Source organism: Microcebus murinus, chromosome 9 (assembly GCF_040939455.1).
Source record: "Microcebus murinus isolate Inina chromosome 9, M.murinus_Inina_mat1.0, whole genome shotgun sequence".
NCBI classification, from domain to species: Eukaryota; Metazoa; Chordata; class Mammalia; order Primates; family Cheirogaleidae; genus Microcebus; species Microcebus murinus.
This window is the reverse complement of record NC_134112.1, coordinates 57,037,048-57,048,715: the sequence shown is the minus strand read 5'-3', so window position 1 is coordinate 57,048,715 and position 11,668 is coordinate 57,037,048.

Here is an 11,668-nt window from a genome sequence, read left to right as displayed (position 1 = left end):
ACAGTGTATTTTTATACAAAAGAGGTCAAGGATTGTGATACTGGATGATTTCACAATCTAATGCAAACTAATTGGTCAAGCACTCTCAACTGTCTAGAAATTTCAGAAAATACAAATAATCCAAAGAGACATGGAGCAACAGCACAACTGAAGAAAATAAAAATATTTTAAGTTTGGAGGGACACATTTTTTCCTTTTCTGAGATGTTACATAGTAATGTATATATAACTACAGAAATCTTAGAATATATATATATGTAAGGAAGAATACTCTAAGAGCACGTGAAATCCCCCCATCTTGTTAGAAACTTTCTATGGTTTGGATATGGTCTGTGTAGCCCTACCAAGTCTCACGCTGAACTCTGATCCCCAGCATTGCAGGTGGGGCCTGAAGGGATGTTTAGATTGTGGGGGTTGGATCCTTCATGAATGGCATGGTGCTATTCTCACGGGAGTGTATGAGTTTTCACTCTTAGTGCCCAAGGGGAATGACTGTTGAAAAAAGCCTGGCACTTTCTCTTTCTCACTTCTTCTCTTACCATGTGAGCTCTGCACACCAGCACCCCTTCACCATGAGGGAAAGCAGTCTGAGGCCCTCACCAGAAGCAGACACTGGCGCCATGCTTCTCCTACAGCCTGCAGAACTAGGAGCCAAATAAACTCCTTTTCATTATAAATTACCCAACCTAACCTAAGGTATTTCTTTACTGTAACACAAAAAAATTAAGACAAACCTCGATTAATATTTGATTATATAATTTTCAGATTTTTTTTTTCCTGTGGAACCTATATATAGTAACTGAGCACTTTGAAATGTGGCTAGTGTAAATGAGGAAGTGAATTTTTATTTTATTTCGTTTTTAAAAAGCTAAAATTAAAACTGAAGCATCCTAAAATATTTTTTCTAATAAACACCAGTTTATTGTTTAGTATGACTACATTTTAGTTTAGTTATTGCAAATACAATGTCTGATTTGAGATGTGCTATAGATGTAATATGCCAGATTTTAAAGACATAACATAAAAAAGAATGCAAAGTTTTTACTAATAATTTTTTGATGGATAACATGTTAAAATGATAATATTGGTATTTATTTTGGATATAATGAATTAAATAAAATATATTTTAAAAATAAATTTTATTTATTTATTTTTATTTTTTCTAATGTGGCTACCAGAAAATTTAAATTATGTTATTTGGCAGACATTATATTATTTGTTTTTTTGTTTTTTTTTTTTTTAAGACAGAGTCTCGCTTTGTTGCCCAGGCTAGAGTGAGTGCTGTGGCATCAGCCTAGCTCACAGCAACCTCAAACTCCTGGGCTCAAGCGATCCTCCTGCCTCAGCCTCCCGAGTAGCTGGGACTACAGGCATGCACCACCATGCCCAGCTCATTTTTTCTATATATTTTTAGTTGGCCAATTAATTTCTTTCTATTTTTTTAGTAGAGACGGGGTCTTGCTCTTGCTTAGGCTGGTTTCGAACTCCTGACCTTGAGCGATCCCCCTGCCTATGCCTTCCAGAGTTCTAGGATTACAGGCGTGAGCCACTGTGCTCAGCCAGACATTATATTATTTGAATAGCACTTTTATACGTATACATATACATGTACATATGCATATACATACACAAATATAGGTTTTTTTATAAAACATATTTTTATAAACTACTTCCTTGACTTAGCAATTATACTAAAATCATTCTTTGTAGTCAATAAATACAGATCTATATTTAGCCTCATCAAATGATTGTTTAGAATTTCACTATGTGAAATATTAGAGATATTCTTTATTAGTGAGCATTTAGATGGGTTCTAAATTTTCACTTGTATATACAATTCTAGACGAAACACATTACAGGAAACTTTTATTGGGGAGTGATGGTTATAAAGGCCAAGTACCTCCCATGTTAAATTTTAAAAGAATTGGAGAAGGCCATGGGAAAGTTTTAGAAAATGATTTTTATAAAGTACGTAATCTTACATACTTTATACTTTACATACAGTTGTCCCTTAGTATCTGCAGGGGATTGATTCTAGGACCCCCAAGGAAACCAAAGTCTAAGGATGCTCCGGCCCCTGATAGAAAATTGTATAGTATTTGCATCTAACCTACATACATCCTCCTGTACACTTTAAATCATCTGTAGATTACTTATAATACTTAATACTAATACAATGACTACACATCACTTTATTTATGTAGATATAACATAATACTCAGTGCCTGACAAATCCAAGTTGTGCTTTTTTGAACTATGTGGGACTTTATTCTTCTAAATATTTTTGATTCTCAGTTGGTTGAATCCTTGGATGTGGAACCCATGGATACAGAGGGATGACTGTAGTTTATAAAGCATATAAATCATTATACAAAGCATATAACATATTGTAAAGATTTCTATCAAAACAAAAATTAAATTTTTTAAATGCTAAGACATTTCTAATTTTCTGAAAAAAATACATATTAATGTGATGATGATTTCACCCCTCTGAGAACACTTTTTATAATTTTTGATAAATGAAATACTGCTATTTTAAAAAATAGAATATAAGCCCTTGGGACTGAAAGCTCTGGCCTATTAGTCATTTTTGCCTGTCTCTGAGATGATGCCTTGAATATAACCTCAGAAGACAAGGAGCTTATATACAGGCATCCTGGAGCAGCCCTCCTTAGAAAATACATGTTGTTTCTATGCTGTTGTCACCCATGTAGGCTCTGTGAGGGGTTTGCAAAGAAGTGGAATGGAATTATTTTTAGGCCAATGCAGAGAGGCCCTTACCCTCTGAGAGCCAACCTGTTAGACCTACTCCATGTGGCCAGAATCTATAACGATGTTGTCTCCAGAGAACTATAATACACTTCACATTAGAGGAAATAAACAGAGTAGGACTGTCTTGATTTTCCAAATGTTTTGAGTACTTGAGCTGAGTGTTGACCATACGCTTAATATTTCAGTATTGTATGAATTATACATTCCCAGTGTTCTCCAGCCACTATTAGGTTTCTAGACAGTAAAAAATTCAAGTTTAATATAGAAAAAAACTACAGATACAGAAAAGGAAATATTTTATACTGTCTTATCAAAATAAAAAATAAATACCATATTGAATAATGCTAGAAAAAGTATTTTAGAATTTGAACCAGTTACGCTACTTACCTTAATCATAAAATCATATGACTTTCTTGGTTACGAACAGTACAGTTCAGTCCTTTTCATTTGTTTGTCTGTTTGTTTTATCTTTAAGGGTTTTGCTTTCTATGTCCTACATTGGAATTTTACTATAATTTCACTCCATTTAAACAGATGATAAGTGGTAGCCAAGCATTGCTCAATTTCTAAGTTATGCCTTTTATACAATTAAGTTGGAAATTCAGTTAGAAGACATTCCTTTCTACATCTCTGTTGTAGTGTCACAGGAGCACTCAGAAGCTCTGTCCTCTTTTTCTAGCTTTGCCTGTTACTGATTATATAACCAAGGGCATGTCAACTAATCTCTCTGAAAGTCAATTTCCTCATCTATAATACGAGAACAATAAATCCTATGCTATCTATTTCACATGATTGTCATGAGAATCAAATGAGGTAAAATATATACATACATTTTGGAAAAAAAAAAAAAAGAGACAGAGAGAGAGGTATCATTCCTGGAAGCCTAGAACAATTTAAGTAGTGGTAATAACAATAACAAGTCCTCATTTTACAACTATTTCTTACATGAAGAATCTTTTGATTGCAATCAATAGAAATCAACTCAAACTATATTAAGGGGCACAAAAGGTGGAGAGAAGGTTGTATTGTAAGGATACAACAGCATCTCCTGGTATCTGAAACCAGAAGTACATCAAGGTCTGAGGAAAGAACTGGAAGCCATTAATTCTTCTCCTTTCTCTTCTATTTATTCTTTGTTTGCCTGAAGCATTATTTTTAATATCTCAAGATAGATTTCTTCTGCTTATCCTTGAATAAAAATGTGGCTGCATGCAGACCCAGATATATTTTACAGACTCAGCCACCTAAAGACACCAATCTCTCTTTAATTTTCAACTACAAATTCAAGGGAATCTGGTTATGCTTGGATTATGTACTCCCCTATAATCCTATAAATTGTGATGAATGAGCAAGAATAAGATAAAGAAAATGGCTGTTATGTGAACACTGCTATTCTGCAATAGAGACATTTTTTTTCCTCCAGAAAAGGGGTTGTTGAATATAAAATTCTTTAGGTATCCACTATTCTCTTTAACATTCCAAAGCACTTTCACATGTGAATGAAATGAGAAAATATATTATCTTAACAGATAGAAACAGAATTTCTCTGAGGGATGGAACTATTTTTGTTAAGAGAGAAAAAAAGACACTTTGGTAAGCCATTTGAAAGAGAAGTGAGATCTGGAGGGCACCGAGGCCAGCTGAGTCCCAAGAACAAAAGAGTGCTTAGGGTGCTTCACTTTAGAAAATGAAAGGCATTGAATTTTGTTCCTAGGAGGACTGGGGAGGAAAAAGACAAGAAGGAGGAGACTAGGAGGCAAAGAGTGCAAGAAATGCTGTGCATCAAAGCTGCATGGAGCAAAGAACTTGTAAAACTCTCCCTGTGGTACAGTGCCCCACCTCTCCCACCCCTTCACCTTCTTCCACAAAAACCCTTAAAAAGAAAAATATCCAGTATGTGATTTTTAGTTGTTTTTTGTATAATTTGAATGATATGTCCACTCTGTGGACATTATCTGAATGATGTGAGTGTGTGTGCAACTTAAGTATGTCTGGACTGCATCAGTATGGACCGGAGGGAGTATGTGTTACTGCAGAGGCCAGGCACACACCACCCAGGATGTCAGGGGCAGGGAGGCACAGTGGACTCTGGGTTATAAATGCATTATTTCCTATGATCCACCCAACAGCTTGTCAAGTAATTAAAACAGATATCATTACCATTTGACAGAAACTGAGCAATCATTTACCCAATGTCTTAATTAGCCTCAGAGCAGACCTAAGATCTATATGTCTCTTCACTCCTGGACTCGTGTTACTGCATTGAACTTTTTTCCTTCAAGTGTTATGACAGTGGCAGAACAGTGGTAGGCATACCTTAGTGACAAGAATCAAAAAGACATTTCTTTAAATGAAATGCTTTTAATGCTTTTAATGAAGCTACTACACTTACCTGTTATTCATTCTTCCATTCATTTAATATATATTTGTTGAATTTCTGCTCTGTAACCAGCACTATGATAGGTGACAGCCTTTTGCTTATAAGTAAGAATCAATTGACAAAAATGAATCTTAAAATTACGAAAGAAAAAAGAAACCTAGGTCGAACATGCAATTCACAGCATCCTTGTTGGTGGCTTTTTGCACTTTTTGAAATTTCAGTGACACACAGAGTTTGGTCTGGTTTCAGTAGCAGAAGTGACTGAGAATTCAAAACTAACCACATCAAGCCTCATACACTGATGGTGAGAATGGAATAGTGCTGCCACTTTAGAAAACAGGTTGGCAGTTTTTCAAAAAGTTAGAGTTACCATAGAATCCAGGATAATTAACTTAAATTTTCCTTTCTAGGAACAAGAAATGCTTAGTGCACTGCCAGTGTAAGTGCTCTTCCTCCTCCAGGAGTTCCCAAGGAGCATACTATGGTCTGAATGTTTGCATCTCCCCAAAATTCATATGTTGAAACTTAATCCCCAATTCAATGGTACTAAGAGGTGAAACCCTCATGAATGGGATTAGTTTCCTATGGGAGGAAGGTTGTTTGCCCCTTTTGCCATGTGAGGACATGTAGGAGGTGCCATCCATGAGGAACTCGTCCTCACCAGGCTGGTTGATACCTTGATCTTAGACTTTCCAGCCTCCAGAACTGTAAGCAACAAATTTCTGTTGTTTATAAATTACCCAATCTAAGTTATTTTGTTATAGCAGCCTGTGTGGACTAAGACAGAGCTGTTTAGAAAAGGGACAGAAGCACTTTGTGAATCAAAGCACCACTCTGTCAATAGCTGTGCAACCCACATATCCTAAGTAGACCCTTGGTAAAAGATTGAAGTTGAATCTGTAGCTGAAGGCTATGCATTACCTCCCAGTCAAAACAAATTAAAAATTTGTGGGCCAATGCCATCAGGCTTGCTTGTGAAAAACAGTGTGACTGAACCACTGAACTACCGATGTGCACCAAATGGAAGACAGAAGCTCCTGCAGAGCTTAGAAACAGGACACACAGGCAGATCATGGAGTCTGGAAGCCTGCTTTTAAGAGGAAGTCAATGTTCTGGGATCCATTCCATGACCAAGGCTTTGGCCTACTGAATTATTTAATGTATGAATATCTTCCTAGGTGTTAGGTGTTAGTGAGCTGGGACTAAAGGAGGCAGGGATAGGTCAAGCGCAGGAGAGGCTAACAAAGATTTCCCTCCAATATATATATTTTGCCCAAGTCACTTTTCTCACAGGAGATTTAGGACCTGATTTTCAGCATTTGCATGCTGATGTGGTTGGGTATTTAGAAGATCTGGATAGTTTCAGGTTTTAAAGCTTCACACATGTGATTTCCCCCCATTCAATGACCCTGAACTCTTACAAAGAGATTATTTCTTAAAAATTTAAAACACATTGTCCCTTTTAGCGCCCTAATCCATACATAGCCTAATAAGGTATTGATATTCAATAAATGTTTGTTAAATTCCTTAATACCGTTATTTGGAATAATATTGCCACTAGCAATAATTAGGACAGAAAAGCTCTCAGTGCTTCCCTGAATCCCTTTGGCCCAGCTCCTACTCCCAGCCTTCTATCTACCCTTCTGTCACAGTTCCTGCTGAGCTGAACAGGAGACACACATGTCAGCTTCACAGCTTAAACAAAGAGCTACAGTGAAAGAAAAACAGCTGAGCCAGCAGGAAGCATAAACAGAGGGGGAGGTGTCAAGATAGCTATTTTTTAATCCAATGTAGTAAATAAACACACAAGCTTTAATAAGGCCAGGTAGCTCTTTCCTTGAGAAGCTAGTCTATGCTTATAGCTTGGCCCTAGGTTTGCTTGATCCCTTATTAGAACAGTATTTTTTAAATTTTGGTCAAGCCAATCAAACACTGGGGCAAGGGAGACATGACCTCATTCTTAGGCTTATTCTCAAAAAGAAAAGTAGAAAGTGTGAAAACCAGGAAAACACAAGGCAGATAAAAATCACCAAAAAAGGCCAGGCGAGGTGGCTCACGCCTGTAATCCTAGCACTCTGGGAGGCTGAGGCAGGAGGATTGTTTGAGCTCAGGAGTTAAACACCAGCCTGAGCAAGAGCGAGACCCCATCTCTACTAAAAAAATATAGAAAGAAATTAGCTGGACAACTAAAAATATATATATGGAAAAAATTAGCCAGGCATGGTGGTGCATGCCTGTAGTCCCAACTACTCAGGAGACTGAGTCAGGAGGATCTCTTGAGCCCAGGAGTTTGAGGTTGCTGTGAGCTAGGCTGATGCCACAGCACTCTACCCTGGGTAACAGAGTGAGACTCTGTCTCAAAAAAAAGAAAAAAAATCACAAAAAAATGCACAGAATTTTATTGTTGCCCATAAAGACACAAATGGATACTGGATCATGAATTGACTATAAAGTAATCTCTCCTCTTTGGATCTGACTCACAACTCTTATCTTAACCCTCAGAACCCTCAACTGTCCCCACCACCTTAATCTCTTTCTCTCTACTTTGCTCTTACTATTGGATTTTATTTTATTTTATTATTATTTTTTGAGACAGCATATTGCCCATGAAAACTTGAACTTGAGATCCTCCTGCCTCAACCTTCTGGGACTACAGGTGCATGCCACCATGTCCTGGTATAAAACAGAAAGAAAAATGTACTATAATGATAAGCACATGATGCACCAGGAACTGTGTCATGCATTATGTTACTTAATCATCACAACAATTCTGATACCTACAGTTTTGAAGAAGAAACTGAAGCTTATAAATTTCAATTTTGAATGAACTTAGAATAAATTCCCATCACCTTAGAATGGCCTGGAGAGCTCTACAGGATCTGGCCACTGCCTACCTTGCAGCCCTCACCTCTCTGATCTCCTACCACTCTCATCTCCACTATCACTCTTCAGTCAGGTTAACATTTGAGTTCCTCCATCAGGCTAACCTCTGTTCTACCCTAGGAGCTTTGCACTTGCACTTGCCAATGTGAGAGACTGAAATTCTCTTCCCCCAACTATGGTTCTGTCTTGTCATCCGGTTCTCAGCTCAAAAGTGCCACCTCATTAGGGTAATCTCCCTGAACACTCAGTTGAAAGTACCTAATTTTTCCCTCAGAGTAACTCCATGTTGTGGCCACAGGGTTGCATCATTCAGGGGACCCTCTAAAGGAGTGTAGTTGGTGGACAGCCTCCAGCTGCCCATCTTTAGATCCAGTGCAGTGTTCACGCCCAGCCCTGAGGCCTCATTCTTTTGAGGGTGCCCTGAGCCCATGACTTAGCAATGTAGGGGCACCAGACCTAGGCCATTGTGCCATTTCTGCCAAAAGTGGGACTTCTAGAATGAGCAATATTTACTTGGGATGGGGGTGGGGGCAGAGGTCTTGCCACCAGGCTAAGACTTTCTTAGAGCTGCACCATAGGCTGAGGCTCTTCCTACCCCAAACTCCTTCCTTCCTTCTCTCCTTCCTGAGGTGTGAGAGCTGCATCCCATTTAAAGGCTTTCCCCAACCACTCCTGCTCCTTTTCTCTTTTAGCATTCACAGGCACTTCCTCCAATAAACCTCTTGCATGTTTAATTCTGTCTTGACATCTGCTACTCAGAATACCTGAAGTAGTGTACTCTCTTGTAAAACAATCTAGTGTGTATCTTCATAGCACTTCCTGTTATTTTTATTATATGCCATTGAATTGGTCTACTTCCATATTTATTTAATGTCTCTCTTGTACCACTGCTGCCATCTCCATGTCAATGTAATCTGTCTTATTCCCCACCAGTGCTAAGAACAGTAGTACCTGGCTCATAATAGGTTAATATTATTGAATGAATTGATTAATGGATTTAGAAGACTAGATTTATACTCTAAGTCATTTTATTCATTTACTATGGATACCACTCTTGTAGGTATTGGGCATAAAACAGTAAAAAAAAGAAAAACAAAGTGTCTTCCTTTTTGAATTTATAATCAAGTGAGAGATGACAGGTAATATACAAATTATCACAAAAATATATATGCTATATGGTTAAGAGTTGCAAAGAAATTATTGGTTAAGAGTTGCATAATAAGTGAATAAATTGTGATTATTGGGTGCTTAGGGAATGTATCTCTCTGATAAGGTGACATTTGAACAGAGATTTGAAAGAAATAAGGGAGTGAGTCAAGCAGATATCTGGCTTGAGAGTGTTCCAGGCAAGGGAACATAAATGCAGAGGTTCAATGACAGAGTGTGTTTGGCAAGGTCAAGAAACATCCTGAAGGTCAGTGAGGCTGAATCAAAGAGAGCAATGAGAATGGCAGAAAACACTATGGGGAGTGAAGAGTGGACATGATAAATCAGATAAGTCCTTGTATGTCACCACAAGAACTTTAGATAGGCTTTTTCTCTGAGGTAGAAAGTGAATAGACAGTTTTGACACATTTTAAAAGGATGACATTGGCTACGAGGTAGAAAATAGTAAGGGATAAAGTAGAAACAGGGGGACCAAAAAGAAGGCAACTTAATATCTTAGATATCTCAAACTAGTGTATATAAGTAGGGATAGTGATATTTGACCAAATCCTGGATATATTTGAAGGTAGAGTTAACAGGATTTCCTAACAGATTGAATATATGAGGTTTGAGGGAAAGGAAGGAATGAATGTAGGATGACTCAAAGTTTTTGGCCTGATCAAATGGAAAGGTGGAGTTGTTCATCACTGTTTTCCTCTGGTCAAGATCAGGCTGTACAGATATAGACATAGATAGGCAAAGAGTAGATTAAACCAGATTTGAGGTTATTCTTCTTGAATATAATGGTGACATATATTCAAAGGAATAATTATTCTGATGGAAGATGGGACATAAGTTGCATGAAGAGAGAAATTAGCAAATGATAGAGCATGAGGGAGAGGGAGAAGGCATGTGGTCAATAGACAGAAGGTCTCTGTGGGCTTGAGTTGATGGTGATGAGGAAACAGAGAAAGGAAAACAGATATGGAAAGATTACAGGGGGAGGTCAGAAAGTAGGGTAGCCATGGTTTTTCCTTTGTACTATAACAATCTCCTTTTCTCCCCCTGAATAGTACTTGAGAAGAAGAGTCACACTTAAAATGAAACAACAAATTCCAAACCCACACCTCTATCTACCATCCTGTATGTCTACCACTCTCCAGAGTTAAAATTCTTGAAAGAGTCTCCTCATTCAGCTTCTGCATTCTCAGAGTTCACTTAATCCTTAATTCCATATGGTAAGGCTTCCATTCTTGACAGTACATAAAAAGTGCTTTGGTGTATTTGGCAAGCATTTCTTCCTATTGAAATGATAGATTCGGGGAAATTCAAAATAATTAGGACTTTGCAGATAATCTAATTCAACACATTTATTTTCATAGGCAGGGATACTGGAATTTAAAGAGGTCAGGGAACCTGCAAAGACAGATATGCAGTTGAAGTCAGAATTTTGAATTGCTCTAAGGTTACCTGATTACTGGCCTAGAGTTTCTTCCACCATATCACTATTGTCAACCCTCTTTTTCTTTATATTTGACCCTGAGGATTGTTTTTGAATACATTTGGAATTATATGGTGCCCTTTTTTCTTAAACATCTCCTTCCTTTACTTGTTAGTCTTCAATGCTCCCTGGTCTCATCAATATGACTTCCATCTTTAGCAGAAAGTTAAGTCCCCTAAAAGTGTTCCCAAAATATTTCTTAAAGTCCACAAAGGTGGCATCATATTTACATGCGCTCCTAAGTCAGACTGTTGGTTGAATTCACTGCCTAATATCTTCCATGTTTTTCCTCTTCTTTTTCAGTTCTCTTTTGTCATGGCAACTGTCTATCAAGCTACTTAAGAGAAACTAAGTATTGCTAATGGTAAGGTGCTCATTAGGAGAATGACAATGTCCAAACCCAAAGTGTTGTCTGTAGACATTTTTAGTTTGTCAGTGCCCTGGTGCCCTAGTGGAGCCATATTCCATACAGAGAGAATGGTCACTGCATTATTTCTGTGCCACAATGTTGTAATCTGCATACTCAAAGAATGCTGCTTGTCTCCTAAGTTTCTCAGGAACAATTCAATGGGCATTTGTTTTTCAACTTTTGCTCAGAATCTCACAACATGTCTAATGAAAATAGTCTTGGTTTGGGTCTTTTTTACCTCTAACCAGAGAAGAGTACAGATGCCATGCTAACCCCTCTATCTTCTTAAATATTCCTAGCCTCTAACTAAATGCAACTCTTTCCATCTCATTTAGAAAGCAAAAATAATGCAAACAATGGAAAGGTGTCCACTTGCCACATCTGCTCCCAACATAGCCAGCCAAAGATACACATCATATTCTGATATCTCTTTTTGGATATCTCTCTCCTCTCTCTCTCTCTTTCTCTCCCCTTTTCTCTCTCTCTTTCTTTACATACACATACACACATATGTCAGGTGGACCTTACTATGTCTTCTTCTATGGTTCCTCCTTTACACTAATCCATCAACACACACG